We start from the raw sequence: 24285 nt of genomic DNA, 5'->3' as shown, positions 1-24285 counted from the left end.
TCTGTTACACTTTCTTACACTCCACTACTGTCTCTTACACAGGTTTACGAGGTCTACGCGAAGAGATCCCCAAAGACGTTCACAGTATACTGAGATCATTCAGGACTATGTGATCCTAGAGGACGGTATATGCCATGTGACACTCTCTTACACTCTACTACACTCTACTACTGTCTCTTTCACTCTGCTACTGTCTCTTACACTCTGTTACTGTCTTTTACACTCTGTTACTGTATCTTACACTCTGCTACTGTATCTTACACTCTGCTATTGTCTCTTACACTCTGTTACTGTCTATTACACTCTGCTACTGTCTCTTACACTCTCTTACACTATGTTACACTCTCTTACACTCTGCTGCTGACTCTTACACTCTGTTACTGTCTCTGACACTCTCCTACACTCTGTTACTGTCTATTACACTCTGCTACTGTCTCTTTCACTCTCTTACACTATGTTACACTCTCTTACACTCTGCTGCTGTCTCTTACACTCTGTTACTGTCTCTTACACTCTACTACACTCTGTTACTGTCTCTTACACTCTCTTACACTCTGTTACACTCTCTTACATGCTGTTACACTCTCTTACACTCTGTTACTGTCTCTTACACTCTCTTACACTCTGCTACTGTCTCTTACACTCTGCTACTGTCTCTTACACTCTGCTACTCTCTCTTTCACTCTGCTTCTGTCTCTTACACTCTGCTACTGTCTCTTACGCTCTGTTACTGTCTCTTACACTCTGTTACACTCTCTTACACTCTGCTGCTGTCTCTTACACTCTGTTACTGTCTCTTACACTCTTACTGTCTCTTACACTCTCTTACACTCTCCTACACTCTGCTACTGTCTCTTACACCCTCTTACACTCTGTTACTGTCTCTTACACTCTGTTACTGTCTCTTACACTCTCCTACACTATGTTACTGTCTCTTACACTCTCTTACACTCTGTTACACTCTCTTACACTCTGTAACTGTCTCTTACACTCTCTTACACTCTGCTACTGTCTATAACACTCTCTTACACTCTGTTACTGTCTATTACACTCTGCTACTGTCTCTTACACTCTCTTACACTATGTTACACTCTGCTACTGTCTCTTACACTCTGCTATTGTCTCTTACACTCTGCTACTGTCTATAACACTCTCTTACACTCTGTTACTGTCTATTACACTCTGCTACTGTCTCTTACACTCTCTTACACTCTGCTGCTGTCTATTACACTCTGCTACTGTCTCTTACACTCTGCTATTGTCTATAACACTCTGCTACTGTCTATAACACTCTCTTACACTCTGTTACTGTCTATTACACTCTGCTACTGTCTCTCACACTCTCTTACACTCTGCTGCTGTCTCTTACACTCTGTTACTGTCTCTTACACTCTGTTACACTCTCTTACACTCTCTTACACTCTCTTACACTCTGTAACTGTCTCTTACACTCTCTTACACTCTGTTACTGTCTCCTATACTCTGTTACACTTTCTTACACTCCACTACTGTCTCATATACTCTTTTACTGTCTCTTACACAGGTTTACGAGGTCTACGCGAAGAGATCCCCAAAGACGTTCACAGTATACTGAGATCATTCAGGACTATGTGATCCTAGAGGACGGTATATGCCATGTGACACTCTCTTACACTCTACTACACTCTACTACTGTCTCTTTCACTCTGCTACTGTCTCTTACACTCTGTTACTGTCTTTTACACTCTGTTACTGTCTCTTACACTCTGCTACTGTATCTTACACTCTGCTATTGTCTCTTACACTCTGCTACTGTCTATAACACTCTCTTACACTCTGTTACTGTCTATTACACTCTGCTACTGTCTCTTACACTCTCTTACACTATGTTACACTCTCTTACACTCTGCTGCTGACTCTTACACTCTGTTACTGTCTCTGACACTCTCCTACACTCTGTTACTGTCTAATACACTCTGCTACTGTCTCTTTCACTCTCTTACACTATGTTACACTCTCTTAACCTCTGCTGCTGTCTCTTACACTCTGTTACTGTCTCTTACACTCTGTTACTGTCTCTTACACTCTGTTACTGTCTCTTACACTCTCCTACACTCTGTTACTGTCTCTTACACTCTCTTACACTCTGTTACACTCTCTTACACGCTGTTACACTCTCCTACACTCTGTTACTGTCTATTACACTCTGCTACTGTCTCTTTCACTCTCTTACACTATGTTACACTCTCTTACACTCTGCTGCTGTCTCTTACACTCTGTTACCGTCTCCTATACTCTGTTACTGTCTCCTATGCTCTGTCACACTCTCTTACACTCCGCTACTGTCTCATATACTCTTTTACTGTCTCTTACACAGGTTTACGATGTCTACGCGAAGAGATCCCCAAAGACGTTCACAGTATACTGAGATCATTCAGGACTATGTGATCCTAGAGGACGGTATATGCCATGTGACACTCTGGTACACTCTACTACACTCTACTACTGCCTCTTTCACTCTGCTACTGTCTCTTACACTCTGTTACTGTCTCTTACACTTTGCTACTGTATCTTACACTCTGCTATTGTCTCTTACACTCTGCTACTGTCTATAACACTCTCTTACACTCTGTTACTGTCTATTACACTCTGCTACTGTCTCTTTCACTCTCTTACACTATGTTACACTCTCTTACACTCTGCTGCTGTCTCTTACACTCTGTTACTGTCTCTTACACTCTGTTACTGTCTCTTACACTCTACTACACTCTGTTACTGTCTCTTACACTCTCTTACACTCTGTTACACTCTCTTACATGCTGTTACACTCTCTTACACTCTGTTACTGTCTCTTACACTCTCTTACACTCTGTTACTGTCTTTTACACTCTGTTACTGTCTCTTACACTCTGCTACAGTATCTTACACTCTGCTATTGTCTCTTACACTCTGCTACTGTCTATAACACTCTCTTACACACTGTTACTGTCTATTACACTCTGCTACTGTCTCTTACACTCTCTTACACTATGTTACACTCTCTTACACTCTGCTGCTGTCTCTTACACTCTGTTACTGTCTCTTACACTCTGTTACTGTCTCTTACACTCTGTTACTGTCTCTTACACTCTGTTACTGTCTCTTACACTCTCCTACACTCTGTTACTGTCTCTTACACTCTCTTACACTCTGTTACACTCTCTTACACGCTGTTACACTCTCCTACACTCTGTTACTGTCTATTACACTCTGCTACTGTCTCTTTCACTCTCTTACACTCTGTTACTGTCTCTTACACTCTTACACTCTGCTGCTGTCTCTTACACTCTGTTACTGTCTCTTACACTCTGTTACTGTCTATTACACTCTGCTACTGTCTCTTACACTCTGCTATTGTCTCTTGCACTCTGCTACTGTCTATAACACTCTCTTACACTCTGTTACTGTCTATTACACTCTGCTATTGTCTCTTACACTCTGTTACACTCTGCTACAGTCTATTACACTCTGCTACAGTCTATTACACTCTGCTACTGTCTCTTACACTCTGCTATTGTCTCTTATACTCTGCTACTGTCTCTTACACTCTATTACACTCTGTTACTGTCTATTACACTCTGCTACTGTCTCTTACACTCTCTTACACTATGTTACACTCTCTTACACTCTGCTGCTGTCTCTTACACACTGTTACAGTCTCTTACACTCCGTTACTGTCTCTTACACTCTCCTACACTCTGTTACTGTCTCTTACACTCTGTTACACTCTCTTACTGTCTCTTACACTCTGTTACACTCTCTTACACGCTGTTACACTCTCTTACACTCTGTTACTGTCTCTTACACTCTCTTACACTCTGCTACTGTCTCTTACACTCTGCTACTGTCTCTTACACTCTGCTACTCTCTCTTTCACTTTGCTTCTGTCTCTTACACACTGCTACTGTCTCTTACGCTCTGTTACTGTCTCTTACACTCTACTACACTCTCGTATACTCTGTTACTGTCTCTTACACTCTGTTACTGTCTCTTACACTCTGTTACTGTCTCTTACACTCTGTTACTGTCTATTACACTCTGCTACTGTCTCTTACACTCTGCTATTGTCTCTTGCACTCTGCTACTGTCTATAACACTCTCTTACACTCTGTTACTGTCTATTACACTCTGCTATTGTCTCTTACACTCTGTTACACTCTGCTACAGTCTATTACACTCTGCTACAGTCTATTACACTCTGCTACTGTCTCTTACACTCTGCTATTGTCTCTTATACTCTGCTACTGTCTCTTACACTCTATTACACTCTGTTACTGTCTATTACACTCTGCTACTGTCTCTTACACTCTCTTACACTATGTTACACTCTCTTACACTCTGCTGCTGTCTCTTACACACTGTTACTGTCTCTTACACTCCGTTACTGTCTCTTACACTCTCCTACACTCTGTTACTGTCTCTTACACTCTGTTACACTCTCTTACTGTCTCTTACACTCTGTTACACTCTCTTACACGCTGTTACACTCTCTTACACTCTGTTACTGTCTCTTACACTCTCTTACACTCTGCTACTGTCTCTTACACTCTGCTACTGTCTCTTACACTCTGCTACTCTCTCTTTCACTTTGCTTCTGTCTCTTACACACTGCTACTGTCTCTTACGCTCTGTTACTGTCTCTTACACTCTACTACACTCTCGTATACTCTGTTACTGTCTCTTACACTCTGTTACTGTCTCTTACACTCTGTTACTGTCTCTTACACTCTGTTACTGTCTCTTACACTCTGCTATTGTCTCTTACACTCTGCTACTGTCTATAACACTGTCTTACACTCTGTTACTGTCTATTACACTCTGCTACTGTCTCTTTCACTCTCTTACACTATGTTACACTCTCTTACACTCTGCTGCTGTCTCTTACACTCTGTTACTGTCTCTTACACTCTGTTACTGTCTCTTACACTCTCCTACACTCTGTTACTGTCTCCTACACTCTCTTACACTCTGTTACACTCTCTTACACGCTGTTACACTCTATTACACTCTGTTAATTTCTCTTACACTCTCTTACACTCTGCTACTGTCTCTTACACTCTGCTACTCTCTCTTTCACTCTGTTTCTGTCTCTTACACTCTGCTTCTGTCTCTTATGCTCTGTTACTGTCTCTTATGCTCTGTTACTGTCTCTTACACTCTACTACACTCTCGTACACTCTGTTACTGTCTCTTACACTCTGTTACACTCTCTTACACTATGTTACTGTCTCTTACACTCTGCTGCTGTCTTTTACACTCTGTTACTGTCTCTTATACTCTCTTACACTCTCCTATACTCTGCTACTGTCTCTTACACCCTCTTACACTCTTACTGTCTCTTACACTCTGTTACTGTCTCTTAAACTCTGCTACTGTCTATAACACTCTCTTACACTCTATTACTGTCTATTACACTCTGCTACTGTCTCTTACACTCTCTTACAGTATTTTACACTCTGCTACAGTCTATTACACTCTGCTTCTGTCTCTTACACTCTGCTACTGTCTATAACACTCTCTTACACTCTCTTACACTCTGCTACTGTCTCTTACACTCTGTTACTGTCTCTTACACACTCCTACACTATGTTACTGTCTCTTACACTCTCTTACACTCTGTTACACTCTCTTACACTCTGTAACTGTCTCTTACACTCTCTTACACTCTGCTACTGTCTATAACACTCTCTTACACTCTGTTACTGTCTATTACACTCTGCTACTGTCTCTTACACTCTCTTACACTATGTTACACTCTGCTACTGTCTCTTACACTCTGCTATTGTCTCTTACACTCTGCTACTGTCTATAACACTCTCTTACACTCTGTTACTGTCTATTACACTCTGCTACTGTCTCTTACACTCTCTTACACTCTGCTGCTGTCTATTACACTCTGCTACTGTCTCTTACACTCTGCTATTGTCTATAACACTCTGCTACTGTCTATAACACTCTCTTACACTCTGTTACTGTCTATTACACTCTGCTACTGTCTCTTACACTCTCTTACACTCTGCTGCTGTCTCTTACACTCTGTTACTGTCTCTTACACTCTGTTACACTCTGTTACACTCTCTTACACTCTGTAACTGTCTCTTACACTCTCTTACACTCTGTTACTGTCTCCTATACTCTGTTACACTTTCTTACACTCCACTACTGTCTCATACACTCTTTTACTGTCTCTTACACAGGTTTACGAGGTCTACGCGAAGAGATCCCCAAAGACGTTCACAGTATACTGAGATCATTCAGGACTATGTGATCCTAGAGGACGGTATATGCCATGTGACACTCTCTTACACTCTACTACACTCTACTACTGTCTCTTTCACTCTGCTACTGTCTCTTACACTCTGTTACTGTCTTTTACACTCTGTTACTGTCTCTTACACTCTGCTACTGTATCTTACACTCTGCTACTGTCTATAACACTCTCTTACACTCTGTTACTGTCTATTACACTCTGCTACTGTCTCTTACACTCTCTTAAACTATGTTACACTCTCTTACACTCTGCTGCTGTCTCTTACACTCTGTTACTGTCTCTTACACTCTGTTACTGTCTCTTACACTCTACTACACTCTGTTACTGTCTCTTACACTCTCTTACACTCTGTTACACTCTCTTACATGCTGTTACACTCTCTTACACTCTGTTACTGTCTCTTACACTCTCTTACACTCTGCTACTGTCTCTTACACTCTGCTACTGTCTCTTACACTCTGCTACTCTCTCTTTCACTCTGCTTCTGTCTCTTACACTCTGCTACTGTCTCTTACGCTCTGTTACTGTCTCTTACACTCTGTTACACTCTCTTACACTCTGCTGCTGTCTCTTACACTCTGTTACTGTCTCTTACACTCTTACTGTCTCTTACACTCTCTTACACTCTCCTACACTCTGCTACTGTCTCTTACACCCTCTTACACTCTGTTACTGTCTCTTACACTCTGTTACTGTCTCTTACACTCTCCTACACTATGTTACTGTCTCTTACACTCTCTTACACTCTGTTACACTCTTTTACACTCTGTAACTGTCTCTTACACTCTCTTACACTCTGCTACTGTCTATAACACTCTCTTACACTCTGTTACTGTCTATTACACTCTGCTACTGTCTCTTACACTCTCTTACACTATGTTACACTCTGCTACAGTCTATTACACTCTGCTACTGTCTCTTACACTCTGCTATTGTCTCTTACACTCTGATACTGTCTATAACACTCTCTTACACTCTGTTACTGTCTATTACACTCTGCTACTGTCTCTTACACTCTCTTACACTCTGCTGCTGTCTATTAAACTCTGCTACTGTCTCTTACACTCTGCTATTGTCTATAACACTCTGCTACTGTCTATAACACTCTCTTACACTCTGTTACTGTCTATTACACTCCGCTACTGTCTCTTACACTCTCTTACACTCTGTTACACTCTGTTACAGTCTATTACACTCTGCTACTGTCTCTTACACTCTGCTATTGTCTCTTGCACTCTGCTACTGTCTATAACACTCTCTTACACTCTGTTACTGTCTATTACACTCTGCTATTGTCTCTTACACTCTCTTACACTCTGTTACACTCTGCTACAGTCTATTACACTCTGCTACTGTCTCTTACACTCTGCTACTGTCTCTTACACTCTATTACACTCTGTTACTGTCTATTACACTCTGCTACTGTCTCTTACACTCTCTTACACTATGTTACACTCTCTAACACTCTGCTGCTGTCTCTTACACTCTGTTACTGTCTCTTACACTCCGTTACTGTCTCTTACACTCTCCTACACTCTGTTACTGTCTCTTACACTCTGTTACACTCTCTTACTGTCTCTTACACTCTGTTACACTCTCTTACACGCTGTTACACTCTCTTACACTCTGTTACTGTCTCTTACACTCTTACACTCTGCTACTGTCTCTTACACTCTGCTACTGTCTCTTACACTCTGCTACTCTCTCTTTCACTTTGCTTCTGTCTCTTACACACTGCTACTGTCTCTTACGCTGTGTTACTGTCTCTTACACTCTACTACACTCTCGTATACTCTGTTACTGTCTCTTACACTCTGTTACTGTCTCGTACACTCTGTTACTGTCTCGTACACTCTGTTACTGTCTCGTACACTCTGTTACTGTCTCTTACACTCTGTTACACTCTCTTACACTCTGTTACTGTCTCTTACACTCTTACACTCTGCTGCTGTCTCTTACACTCTGTTACTGTCTCTTACACTCTGTTACTGTATATTACACTCTGCTACTGTCTCTTACACTCTGCTATTGTCTCTTGCACTCTGCTACTGTCTATAACACTCTCTTACACTCTGTTACTGTCTATTACACTCTGCTATTGTCTCTTACACTCTCTTACACTCTGTTACACTCTGCTACAGTCTATTACACTCTGCTACTGTCTCTTACACTCTGCTATTGTCTCTTACACTCTGCTACTGTCTCTTACACTCTATTACACTCTGTTACTGTCTCTTACACTCTGCTACTATCTCTTTCACTCTCTTACACTATGTTACACACTCTTACACTCTGCTGCTGTCTCTTACACTCTGTTACTGTCTCTTACACTCTGTTACTGTCTCTTACACTCTCTTACACTCTGTTACACTCTCTTACATGCTGTTACACTCTCTTACACTCTGTTACTGTCTATTACACTCTCTTACACTCTGCTACTGTCTCTTACTCTCTGCTACTGTCTCTTACACTCTGCTACTCTCTCTTTCACTCTGCTTCTGTCTCTTACACTCTGCTACTGTCTCTTACGCTCTGTTACTGTCTCTTACACTCTGTTACACTCTCACACTCTGCTGCTGTCTCTTACACTCTGTTACTGTCTCTTACACTCTGTTACTGTCTCTTACACTCTCTTACACTCTCCTACACTCTGCTACTGTCTCTTACACCCTCCTACACTCTGCTACTGTCTCTTACACCCTCTTACACTCTGTTACTGTCTCTTAAACTCTGCTACTGTCTATAACACTCTCTTACACTCTGTTAATGTCTATTACACTCTGCTACTGTCTCTTACACTCTCTTACACTGTTACACTCTGCTACAGTCTATTACACTCTGCTACTGTCTCTTACACTCTGCTATTGTCTCTTACACTCTGCTACTGTCTATAACACTCTCTTACACTCTGTTACTGTCTATTACACTCTGCTACTGTCTCTTACACTCTCTTACACTCTGCTGCTGTCTATTACACTCTGCTACTGTCTCTTACACTCTGCTATTGTCTCTTACACTCTGCTACTGTCTATAACACTCTCTTACACTCTGTTACTGTCTATTACACTCTGCTACAGTCTCTTACACTCTCTTACACTATGTTACACTCTGCTCCAGTCTATTACACTCTGCTATTGTCTCTTACACTCTGCTACTGTCTATAACACTCTCTTACACTCTGTTACTGTCTATTACACTCTGCGACTGTCTCTTCAACTCTCTTACACTCTTCTGCTGTCTCTTACACTCTGTTACTGTCTCTTACACTATGTTACACTCTCTTACACTCTGTAACTGTCTCTTACACTCTCTTACACTCTGTTACTGTCTCCTATACTCTGTTACTGTCTCCTATACTCTGTTACACTCTCTTACACTCTGCTGCTGTCTCTTACACTCTGTTACTGTCTCTTACACTCTGTTACTGTCTCTTACACTCTCTTACTGTCTATAACACTCTCTTACACTCTATTACTGTCTATTACACTCTGCTACTGTCTCTTACACTCTCTTACACTATTTTACACTCTGCTACAGTCTATTACACTCTGCTACTGTCTCTTACACTCTGCTATTGTCCCTTACACTCTGCTACTGTCTATAACACTCTCTTACACTCTCTTACACTCTGCTACTGTCTCTTACACTCTGTTACTGTCTCTTACACTCTCCTACACTATGTTACTGTCTCTTACACTCTCTTACACTCTGTTACACTCTCTTACACTCTGTAACTGTCTCTTACACTCTCTTACACTCTGCTACTGTCTATAACACTCTCTTACACTCTGTTACTGTCTATTACACTCTGCTACTGTCTCTTACACTCTCTTACACTATGTTACACTCTGCTACAGTCTATTACACTCTGCTACTGTCTCTTACACTCTGCTATTGTCTCTTACACTCTGCTACTGTCTATAACACTCTCTTACACTCTGTTACTGTCTATTACACTCTGCTACTGTCTCTTACACTCTCTTACACTCTGCTGCTGTCTATTACACTCTGCTACTGTCTCTTACACTCTGCTATTGTCTCTTACACTCTGCTACTGTCTATAACACTCTCTTACACTCTGTTACTGTCTATTACACTCTGCTACAGTCTCTTACACTGTCTTACACTATGTTACACTCTGCTCCAGTCTATTACACTCTGCTATTGTCTCTTACACTCTGCTACTGTCTATAACACTCTCTTACACTCTTACTGTCTATTACACTCTGCGACTGTCTCTTCAACTCTCTTACACTCTTCTGCTGTCTCTTACACTCTGTTACTGTCTCTTACACTATGTTACACTCTCTTACACTCTGTAACTGTCTCTTACACTCTCTTACACTCTGTTACTGTCTCCTATACTCTGTTACTGTCTCCTATACTCTGTTACTGTCTCCTATACTCTGTTACACTCTCTTACACTCTGCTGCTGTCTCTTACACTCTGTTACTGTCTCTTACACTCTCTTACACTCTCTTACACTCTCTTACACTCTCTTACACTCTTCTGCTGTCTCTTACACTCTGTTACTGTCTCTTACACTATGTTACACTCTCTTACACTCTGTAACTGTCTCTTACACTCTCTTACACTCTGTTACTGTCTCCTATACTCTGTTACTGTCTCCTATACTCTGTTACTGTCTCCTATACTCTGTTACACTCTCTTACACTCTGCTGCTGTCTCTTACACTCTGTTACTGTCTCTTACACTCTGTTACTGTCTCTTAAACTCTGCTACTGTCTATAACACTCTCGTACACTCTGTTACTGTCTATTACACTCTGCTACTGTCTCTTACACTCTCTTACACTATGTTACACTCTGCTACAGTCTATTACACTCTGCTACTGTCTCTTACACTCTGCTATTGTCTCTTACACTCTGCTACTGTCTCTTACACTCTCTTACACTGTTACACTCTGCTACAGTCTATTACACTCTGCTACTGTCTCTTACACTCTGCTATTGTCTCTTACACTCTCTTACACTCTGCTACTGTCTCTTACACCCTCTTACACTCTGTTACTGTCTCTTACACTCTCTTACACTCTGTTACACTCTCTTACACGCTGTTACACTCTCTTACACGCTGTTACACCCTCTTACACACTGTTACTGTCTCTTACACTCTCCTACACTCTGCTACTGTCTCTTACACTCTGTTACTGTTTCTTACACTCTGCTACTGTCTCTAACACTCTGCTACTGTCTCTTTCACTCTGCTACTGTCTCTTACACTCTGCTACTATCTCTTACGCTCTGTTACTGTATCTTACACTATGTTACTGTATCTTACACTATGTTACTGTCTCGTACACTCTGTTACTGTCTCTTACACTCTGTTACTGTCTCCTATACTCTGTTACTGTCTCTTACACCCTGTTACACTCTCTTACACTCTGCTACTGTCTCTTACACTCTACTACACTCTCGTACACTCTGTTACTGTCTATTACACTCTCTTACACTCTACTGCTGTCTCTTACACTCTGTTACTGTCTCTTACACTCTGTTACTGTCTCTTACACTCCTATCTCTTACACTCTACTACACTCTACTACTGTCTCTTTCACTCTGCTACTGTCTCTTTCACTCTGTTACTGTCTCTTACACTCTGTTACTGTCTCTTACACTCTGCTACTGTCTATAACACTCTCTTACACTATGTTACACTCTGCTACTGTCTCTTACACTCTGCTATTGTCTCTTACACTCTGCTACTGTCTCTTACACTCTATTACACTCTGTTACTGTCTATTACACTCTGCTACTGTCTCTTACACTCTCTTACACTATGTTACACTCTCTTACACTCTGCTGCTGTCTCTTACACTCTGTTACTGTCTCTTACACTCTGTTACTGTCTCTTACACTCTCCTACACTCTGTTACTGTCTCTTACACTCTCTTACACTCTCTTACTGTCTCTTACACTCTGTTACACTCTCTTACACGCTGTTACACTCTCTTACACTCTGTTACTGTCTCTTACACTCTCTTACACTCTGCTACTGTCTCTTACACTCTGCTACTGTCTATTACACTCTGCTACTCTCTCTTTCAATTTGCTTCTGTCTCTTACACACTGCTACTGTCTCTTACGCTCTGTTACTGTCTCTTACACTCTACTACACTCTCGTATACTCTGTTACTGTCTCTTACACTCTGTTACTGTCTCTTACACTCTGTTACACTCTCTTACACTCTGTTACTGTCTCTTACACTCTCTTACACTCTGCTGCTGTCTCTTACACTCTGTTACTGTCTCTTACACTCTGTTACTGTCTATTACACTCTCTTACACTCTACTACACTCTCGTATACTCTGTTACTGTCTCTTACACTCTGTTACTGTCTCTTACACTCTGTTACACTCTCTTACACTCTGTTACTGTCTCTTACACTCTCTTACACTCTGCTGCTGTCTCTTACACTCTGTTACTGTCTCTTACACTCTGTTACTGTCTATTACACTCTCTTACACTCTCCTACACTCTCCTACACTCTTCTACTGTCTCTTACACCCCCTTACACTCTGTTACTGTCTCTTACACTCCCTTACACTCTGTTACACTCTCTTACATGCTGTTACACTCTCTTACACGCTGTTACACCCTCTTACACACTGTTACTGTCTCTTACACTCTCTTACACTCTGCTACTATCTCTTACACTCTGTTACTGTCTCTTACACTCTGCTACTATCTCTTACACTCTACTACTGTCTCTTTCACTCTGCTACTGTCTCTTACACTCTGCTACTATCTCTTACGCTCTGTTACTGTCTCTTACACTCTACTACACTCTCATACACTCTGTTACTGTATCTTACACTCTGTTACTGTCTCTTACACTCTATTACTGTCTCTTACACTCTGCTATTGTCTCTTACACTCTGCTACTGTCTATAACACTGTCTTACACTCTGTTACTGTCTATTACACTCTGCTACTGTCTCTTTCACTCTCTTACACTATGTTACACTCTCTTACACTCTGCTGCTGTCTCTTACACTCTGTTACTGTCTCTTACACTCTGTTACTGTCTCTTACACTCTCCTACACTCTGTTACTGTCTCCTACACTCTCTTACACTCTGTTACACTCTCTTACACGCTGTTACACTCTACTACACTCTGTTAATTTCTCTTACACTCTCTTACACTCTGCTACTGTCTCTTACACTCTGCTACTCTCTCTTTCACTCTGTTTCTGTCTCTTACACTCTGCTTCTGTCTCTTATGCTCTGTTACTGTCTCTTATGCTCTGTTACTGTCTCTTACACTCTACTACACTCTCGTACACTCTGTTACTGTCTCTTAAACTCTGTTACACTCTCTTACACTCTGTTACACTCTCTTACACTCTCTTACACTCTGTAACTGTCTCTTACACTCTCTTACACTCTGTTACTGTCTCCTATACTCTGTTACACTTTCTTACACTCCACTACTGTCTCATATACTCTTTTACTGTCTCTTACACAGGTTTACGAGGTCTACGCGAAGAGATCCCCAAAGACGTTCACAGTATACTGAGATCATTCAGGACTATGTGATCCTAGAGGACGGTATATGCCATGTGACACTCTCTTACACTCTACTACACTCTACTACTGTCTCTTTCACTCTGCTACTGTCTCTTACACTCTGTTACTGTCTTTTACACTCTGTTACTGTCTCTTACACTCTGCTACTGTATCTTACACTCTGCTATTGTCTCTTACACTCTGCTACTGTCTATAACACTCTCTTACACTCTGTTACTGTCTATTACACTCTGCTACTGTCTCTTACACTCTCTTACACTATGTTACACTCTCTTACACTCTGCTGCTGACTCTTACACTCTGTTACTGTCTCTGACACTCTCCTACACTCTGTTACTGTCTATTACACTCTGCTACTGTCTCTTTCACTCTCTTACACTATGTTACACTCTCTTACACTCTGCTGCTGTCTCTTACACTCTGTTACTGTCTCTTACACTCTGTTACTGTCTCTTACACTCTCTTACACTCTGTTACCGTCTCCTATACTCTGTTACTGTCTCCTATGCTCTGTCACACTCTCTTACACTCCGCTACTGTCTCATATACTCTTTTACTGTCTCTTACACAGGTTTACGATGTCTACGCGAAGAGATCCCCAAAGACGTTCACAGTATACTGAGATCATTCAGGACTATGTGATCCTAGAGGACGGTATATGCCATGTGACACTCTGGTACACTCTACTACACTCTACTACTGCCTCTTTCACTCTGCTACTGTCTCTTACACTCTGTTACTGTCTCTTACACTTTGCTACTGTATCTTACACTCTGCTATTGTCTCTTACACTCTGCTACTGTCTATAACACTCTCTTACACTCTGTTACTGTCTATTACACTCTGCTACTGTCTCTTTCACTCTCTTACACTATGTTACACTCTCTTACACTCTGCTGCTGTCTCTTACACTCTGTTACTGTCTCTTACACTCTGTTACTGTCTCTTACACTCTACTACACTCTGTTACTGTCTCTTACACTCTCTTACACTCTGTTACACTCTCTTACATGCTGTTACACTCTCTTACACTCTGTTACTGTCTCTTACACTCTCTTACACTCTGCTACTGTCTCTTACACTCTGCTACTGTCTCTTACACTCTGCTACTCTCTCTTTCACTCTGCTTCTGTCTCTTACACTCTGCTACTGACTCTTACGCTCTGTTACTGTCTCTTACACTCTGTTACACTCTCTTACACTCGGCTGCTGTCTCTTACACTCTGTTACTGTCTCTTACACTCTTACTGTCTCTTACACTCTCTTACACTCTCCTACACTCTGCTACTGTCTCTTACACCCTCTTACACTCTGTTACTGTCTCTTACACTCTGTTACTGTCTCTTACACTCTCCTACACTATGTTACTGTCTCTTACACTCTCTTACACTCTCTTACACTCTCTTACACTCTGTAACTGTCTCTTACACTCTCTTACACTCTGCTACTGTCTATAACACTCTCTTACACTCTGTTACTGTCCATTACACTCTGCTACTGTCTCTTACACTCTCTTACACTATGTTACACTCTGCTACAGTCTATTACACTCTGCTACTGTCTCTTACACTCTGCTATTGTCTCTTACACTCTGATACTGTCTATAACACTCTCTTACACTCTGTTACTGTCTATTACACTCTGCTACTGTCTCTTACACTCTCTTACACTCTGCTGCTGTCTATTACACTCTGCTACTGTCTCTTACACTCTGCTATTGTCTATAACACTCTGCTACTGTCTATAACACTCTCTTACACTCTCTTACTGTCTATTACACTCCGCTACTGTCTCTTACACTCTCTTACACTCTGTTACACTCTGTTACAGTCTATTACACTCGGCTACTGTCTCTTACACTCTGCTATTGTCTCTTGCACTCTGCTACTGTCTATAACACTCTCTTACACTCTGTTACTGTCTATTACACTCTGCTATTGTCTCTTACACTCTCTTACACTCTGTTACAGTCTATTACACTCTGCTACTGTCTCTTACACTCTATTACACTCTGTTACTGTCTATTACACTCTGCTACTGTCTCTTACACTCTCTTACACTCTGTTACACTCTCTTACTGTCTCTTACACTCTGTTACACTCTCTTACACGCTGTTACACTCTCTTACACTCTGTTACTGTCTCTTACACTCTTACACTCTGCTACTGTCTCTTACACTCTGCTACTGTCTCTTACACTCTGCTACTCTCTCTTTCACTTTGCTTCTGTCTCTTACACACTGCTACTGTCTCTTACGCTCTGTTACTGTCTCTTACACTCTACTACACTCTCGTATACTCTGTTACTGTCTCTTACACTCTGTTACTGTCTCTTACACTCTGTTACTGTCTCGTACACTCTGTTACTGTCTCTTACACTCTGTTACACTCTCTTACTGTCTCTTACACTCTCTTACACTCTGCTGCTGTCTCTTACACTCTGTTACTGTCTCTTACACTCTGTTACTGTCTATTACACTCTCTTACACTCGCCTACACTCTCCTACACTCTTCTACTGTCTCTTACACCCCCTTACACTCTGTTACTGTCTCTTACACTCCCTTACACTCTGTTACACTCTCTTACATGCTGTTACACTCTCTTACACGCTGTTACACCCTCTTACACACTGTTACTGTCTCTTACACTCTCTTACACTCTGCTACTATCTCTTACACTCTGTTACTGTCTCTTACACTCTGCTACTGTCTCTTACACTCTACTACTGTCTCTTTCACTCTGCTACTGTCTCTTACACTCTGCTACTATCTCTTACGCTCTGTTACTGTCTCTTACACTCTACTACACTCTCATACACTCTGTTACTGTCTCTTACACTATGTTACTGTCTCTTACACTCTGTTACTGTCTCTTACACTCTGCTATTGTCTCTTACACTCTGCTACTGTCTATAACACTGTCTTACACTCTGTTACTGTCTATTACACTCTGCTACTGTCTCTTTCACTCTCTTACACTATGTTACACTCTCTTACACTCTGCTGCTGTCTCTTACACTCTGTTACTGTCTCTTACACTCTGTTACTGTCTCTTACACTCTCCTACACTCTGTTACTGTCTCCTACACTCTCTTACACGCTGTTACACTCTATTACACTCTGTTAATTTCTCTTACACTCTCTTACACTCTGCTACTGTCTCTTACACTCTGCTACTCTCTCTTTCACTCTGTTTCTGTCTCTTACACTCTGCTTCTGTCTCTTATGCTCTGTTACTGTCTCTTATGCTCTGTTACTGTCTCTTACACTCTACTACACTCTCGTACACTCTGTTACTGTCTCTTACACTCTGTTACACTCTCTTACACTCTGTTACTGTCTCTTACACTCTGCTGCTGTCTCTTACACTCTGTTACTGTCTCTTACACTCTCTTATACTCTCCTACACTCTGCTACTGTCTCTTACACCCTCTTACACTCTTACTGTCTCTTACACTCTGTTACTGTCTCTTAAACTCTGCTACTGTCTATAACACTCTCTTACACTCTATTACTGTCTATTACACTCTGCTACTGTCTCTTACACTCTCTTACACTATTTTACACTCTGCTACAGTCTATTACACTCTGCTACTGTCTCTTACACTCTGCTATTGTCCAATACACTCTGCTACTGTCTATAACACTCTCTTACACTCTCTTACACTCTGTTACTGTCTCTTACACTCTCCTACACTATGTTACTGTCTCTTACACTCTCTTACACTCTGTTACACTCTCTTACACTCTGTAACTGTCTCTTACACTCTCTTACACTCTGCTACTGTCTATAACACTCTCTTACACTCTGTTACTGTCTATTACACTCTGCTACTGTCTCTTACACTCTCTTACACTCTGCTGCTGTCTATTACACTCTGCTACTGTCTCTTACACTCTGCTATTGTCTCTTACACTCTCTTACACTCTGTTACTGTCTATTACACTCTGCGACTGTCTCTTCAACTCTCTTACACTCTTCTGCTGTCTCTTACACTCTGTTACTGTCTCTTACACTATGTTACACTCTCTTACACTCTGTAACTGTCTCTTACACTCTCTTACACTCTGTTACTGTCTCCTATACTCTGTTACTGTCTCCTATACTCTGTTACACTCTCTTACACTCTGCTGCTGTCTCTTACACTCTGTTACTGTCTCTTACACTCTGTTACTGTCTCTTACACTCTCTTACACTCTCCTACACTCTGCTACTGTCTCTTACACCCTCTTACACTCTGTTACTGTCTCTTACACTCTGTTACTGTCTCTTAAACTCTGCTACTGTCTATAACACTCTCTTACACTCTGTTACTGTCTATTACACTCTGCTACTGTCTCTTACACTCTCTTACACTATGTTACACTCTGCTACAGTCTATTACACTCTGCTACTGTCTCTTACACTCTGCTATTGTCTCTTACACTCTGCTACTGTCTATAACACTCTCTTACACTCTGTTACTGTCTATTACACTCTGCTACTGTCTCTTACACTCTCTTACACTCTGCTGCTGTCTATTACACTCTGCTACTGTCTCTTACACTCTGCTATTGTCTATAACACTCTGCTACTGTCTATAACACTCTCTTACACTCTGTTACTGTCTATTACACTCTGCTACTGTCTCTCACACTCTCTTACACTCTGCTGCTGTCTCTTACACTCTGTTACTGTCTCTTACACTCTGTTACACTCTCTTACACTCTCTTACACTCTGTAACTGTCTCTTACACTCTCTTACACTCTGTTACTGTCTCCTATACTCTGTTACACTTTCTTACACTCCACTACTGTCTCATATACTCTTTTACTGTCTCTTACACAGGTTTACGAGGTCTACGCGAAGAGATCCCCAAAGACGTTCACAGTATACTGAGATCATTCAGGACTATGTGATCCTAGAGGACGGTATATGCCATGTGACACTCTCTTACACTCTACTACACTCTACTACTGTCTCTTTCACTCTGCTACTGTCTCTTACACTCTGTTACTGTCTTTTACACTCTGTTACTGTCTCTTACACTCTGCTACTGTATCTTACACTCTGCTATTGTCTCTTACACTCTGTTACTGTCTATTACACTCTGCTACTGTCTCTTACACTCTCTTACACTATGTTACACTCTCTTACACTCTGCTGCTGACTCTTACACTCTGTTACTGTCTCTGACACTCTCCTACACTCTGTTACTGTCTATTACACTCTGCTACTGTCTCTTTCACTCTCTTACACTATGTTACACTCTCTTACACTCTGCTGCTGTCTCTTACACTCTGTTACTGTCTCTTACACTCTTTTACTGTCTCTTACACTCTCTTACACTCTGTTACCGTCTCCTATACTCTGTTACTGTCTCCTATGCTCTGTCACACTCTCTTACACTCCGCTACTGTCTCATATACTCTTTTACTTTCTCTTACACAGGTTTACGATGTCTACGCGAAGAGATCCCCAAAGACGTTCACAGTATACTGAGATCATTCAGGACTATGTGATCCTAGAGGACGGTATATGCCATGTGACACTCTGGTACACTCTACTACACTCTACTACTGCCTCTTTCACTCTGCTACTGTCTCTTACACTCTGCTACTGTCTCTTACACTCTGTTACTGTCTCTTACACTTTGCTACTGTATCTTACACTCTGCTATTGTCTCTTACACTCTGCTACTGTCTATAACACTCTCTTACACTCTGTTACTGTCTATTACACTCTGCTACTGTCTCTTTCACTCTCTTACACTGTTACACTCTCTTACACTCTGCTGCTGTCTCTTACACTCTGTTACTGTCTCTTACACTCTGTTACTGTCTCTTACACTCTACTACACTCTGTTACTGTCTCTTACACTCTCTTACACTCTGTTACACTCTCTTACATGATGTTACACTCTCTTACACTCTGTTACTGTCTCTTACACTCTCTTACACTCTGCTACTGTCTCTTACACTCTGCTACTGTCTCTTACACTCTGCTACTCTCTCTTTCACTCTGCTTCTGTCTCTTACACTCTGTTACTGTCTCTTACACTCTGTTACTGTCTCTTACACTCTACTACACTCTGTTACTGTCTCTTACACTCTCTTACACTCTGTTACACTCTCTTACATGCTGTTACACTCTCTTACACTCTGTTACTGTCTCTTACACTCTCTTACACTCTGCTACTGTCTCTTACACTCTGCTACTGTCTCTTACACTCTGCTACTCTCTCTTTCACTCTGCTTCTGTCTCTTACACTCTGCTACTGTCTCTTACGCTCTGTTACTGTCTCTTACACTCTGTTACACTCTCTTACACTCTGCTGCTGTCTCTTACACTCTGTTACTGTCTCTTACACTCTTACTGTCTCTTACACTCTCTTACACTCTCCTACACTCTGCTACTGTCTCTTACACCCTCTTACACTCTGTTACTGTCTCTTACACTCTGTTACTGTCTCTTACACTCTCCTACACTATGTTACTGTCTCTTACACTCTCTTACACTCTGTTACACTCTCTTACACTCTGTAACTGTCTCTTACACTCTCTTACACTCTGCTACTGTCTATAACACTATCTTACACTCTGTTACTGTCTATTACACTCTGCTACTGTCTCTTACACTCTCTTACACTATGTTACACTCTGCTACAGTCTATTACACTCTGCTACTGTCTCTTACACTCTGCTATTGTCTCTTACACTCTGATACTGTCTATAACACTCTCTTACACTCTGTTACTGTCTGTTACACTCTGCTACTGTCTCTTACACTCTCTTACACTCTGCTGCTGTCAATTACACTCTGCTACTGTCTCTTACACTCTGCTATTGTCTATAACACTCTGCTACTGTCTATAACACTCTCTTACACTCTGTTACTGTCTATTACACTCCGCTACTGTCTCTTACACTCTCTTACACTCTGTTACACTCTGTTACAGTCTATTACACTCTGCTACTGTCTCTTACACTCTGCTATTGTCTCTTGCACTCTGCTACTGTCTATAACACTCTCTTACACTCTGTTACTGTCTATTACACTCTGCTATTGTCTCTTACACTCTCTTACACTCTGTTACACTCTGCTACAGTCTATTACACTCTGCTACTGTCTCTTACACTCTGCTACTGTCTCTTACACTCTATTACACTCTGTTACTGTCTATTACACTCTGCTACTGTCTCTTACACTCTCTTACACTATGTTACACTCTCTAACACTCTGCTGCTGTCTCTTACACTCTGTTACTGTCTCTTACACTCCGTTACTGTCTCTTACACTCTCCTACACTCTGTTACTGTCTCTTACACTCTGTTACACTCTCTTACTGTCTCTTACACTCTGTTACACTCTCTTACACGCTGTTACACTCTCTTACACTCTGTTACTGTCTCTTACACTCTGCTACTGTCTCTTACACTCTGCTACTGTCTCTTACACTCTGCTACTCTCTCTTTCACTTTGCTTCTGTCTCTTACACACTGCTACTGTCTCTTACGCTCTGTTACTGTCTCTTACACTCTACTACACTCTCGTATACTCTGTTACTGTCTCTTACACTCTACTACACTCTCGTATACTCTGTTACTGTCTCTTACACTCTGTTACTGTCTCGTACACTCTGTTACAGTCTCGTACACTCTGTTACTGTCTCTTACACTCTGTTACACTCTCTTACACTCTGTTACTGTCTCTTACACTCTTACACTCTGCTGCTGTCTCTTACACTCTGTTACTGTCTCTTACACTCTGTTACTGTCTATTACACTCTGCTACTGTCTCTTACACTCTGCTATTGTCTCTTGCACTCTGCTACTGTCTATAACACTCTCTTACACTCTGTTACTGTCTATTACACTCTGCTATTGTCTCTTACACTCTCTTACACTCTGTTACACTCTGCTACAGTCTATTACACTCTGCTACTGTCTCTTACACTCTGCTATTGTCTCTTACACTCTGCTACTGTCTCTTACACTCTATTACACTCTGTTACTGTCTATTACACTCTGCTACTATCTCTTTCACTCTTTTACACTATGTTACACACTCTTACACTCTGCTGCTGTCTCTTACACTCTGTTACTGTCTCTTACACTCTGTTACTGTCTCTTACACTCTCTTACACTCTGTTACACTCTCTTACACGCTGTTACACTCTCTTACACTCTGTTACTGTCTATTACACTCTCTTACACTCTGCTACTGTCTCTTACACTCTGCTACTCTCTCTTTCACTCTGCTTCTGTCTCTTACACTCTGCTACTGTCTCTTACGCTCTGTTACTGTCTCTTACACTCTGTTACACTCTCTTACACTCTGCTGCTGTCTCTTACACTCTGTTACTGTCTCTTACACTCTGTTACTGTCTCTTACACTCTCTTACACTCTCCTACACTCTGCTACTGGCTCTTACACCCTCTTACACTCTGTTACTGTCTCTTACACTCTGTTACTGTCTCTTAAACTCTGCTACTGTCTATAACACTCTCTTACACTCTGTTAATGTCTATTACACTCTGCTACTGTCTCTTACACTCTCTTACACTGTTACACTCTGCTACAGTCTATTACACTCTGCTACTGTCTCTTACACTCTGCTATTGTCTCTTACACTCTGCTACTGTCTATAACACTCTCTTACACTCTGTTACTGTCTATTACACTCTGCTACTGTCTCTTACACTCTCTTACACTCTGCTGCTGTCTATTACACTCTGCTACTGTCTCTTACACTCTGCTATTGTCTCTTACACTCTGCTAATGTCTATAACACTCTCTTACACTCTGTTACTGTCTATTACACTCTGCTACAGTCTCTTACACTCTCTTACACTATGTCACACTCTGCTCCAGTCTATTACACTCTGCTATTGTCTCTTACACTCTGCTACTGTCTATAACACTCTCTTACACTCTGTTACTGTCTATTACACTCTGCGACTGTCTCTTCAACTCTCTTACACTCTTCTGCTGTCTCTTACACTCTGTTACTGTCTCTTACACTATGTTACACTCTCTTACACTCTGTAACTGTCTCTTACACTCTCTTACACTCTGTTACTGTCTCCTATACTCTGTTACTGTCTCCTATACTCTGTTACACTCTCTTACACTCTGCTGCTGTCTCTTACACTCTGTTACTGTCTCTTACACTCTGTTACTGTCTCTTACACTCTGTTACTGTCTCTTACACTCTCTTACACTCTCTTACACTCTCCTACACTCTGCTACTGTCTCTTACACCCTCTTACACTCTGTTACTGTCTCTTAAACTCTGCTACTGTCTATAACACTCTCTTACACTCTGTTACTGTCTATTACACTCTGCTACTGTCTCTTACACTCTCTTACACTATGTTACACTCTGCTACAGTCTATTACACTCTGCTACTGTCTCTTACACTCTGCTATTGTCTCTTACACTCTGCTACTGTCTATAACACTCTCTTACACTCTGTTACTGTCTATTACACTCTGCTACTGTCTCTTACACTCTCTTACACTCTGCTGCTGTCTATTACACTCTGCTACTGTCTCTTACACTCTGCTATTGTCTATAACACTCTGCTACTGTCTATAACACTCTCTTACACTCTGTTACTGTCTATTACACTCTGCTACTGTCTCTTACACTCTCTTACACTCTGCTGCTGTCTCTTACACTCTGTTACTGTCTCTTACACTCTGTTACACTCTCTTACACTCTCTTACACTCTGTAACTGTCTCTTACACTCTCTTACACTCTGTTACTGTCTCCTATACTCTGTTACACTTTCTTACACTCCACTACTGTCTCATATACTCTTTTACTGTCTCTTACACAGGTTTACGAGGTCTACGCGAAGAGATCCCCAAAGACGTTCACAGTATACTGAGATCATTCAGGACTATGTGATCCTAGAGGACGGTATATGCCATGTGACACTCTCTTACACTCTACTACACTCTACTACTGTCTCTTTCACTCTGCTACTGTCTCTTACACTCTGTTACTGTCTTTTACACTCTGTTACTGTCTCTTACACTCTGCTACTGTATCTTACACTCTGCTATTGTCTCTTACACTCTGCTACTGTCTATAACACTCTCTTACACTCTGTTACTGTCTATTACACTCTGCTACTGTCTCTTACACTCTCTTACACTATGTTACACTCTCTTACACTCTGCTGCTGACTCTTACACTCTGTTACTGTCTCTGACACTCTCCTACACTCTGTTACTGTCTATTACACTCTGCTACTGTCTCTTTCACTCTCTTACACTATGTTACACTCTCTTACACTCTGCTGCTGTCTCTTACACTCTGTTACTGTCTCTTACACTCTGTTACTGTCTCTTACACTCTGTTACTGTCTCTTACACTCTCCTACACTCTGTTACTGTCTCTTACACTCTCTTACACTCTGTTACACTCTCTTACACGCTGTTACACTCTCCTA

Source organism: Sceloporus occidentalis, unplaced genomic scaffold, assembly GCF_023333645.1.
Source record: "Sceloporus occidentalis isolate IW3139 unplaced genomic scaffold, rSceOcc1.0.p SCAF_98, whole genome shotgun sequence".
In the NCBI taxonomy this organism is placed as follows: Eukaryota; Metazoa; Chordata; class Lepidosauria; order Squamata; family Phrynosomatidae; genus Sceloporus; species Sceloporus occidentalis.
This window is presented reverse-complemented; position numbering follows the sequence as displayed.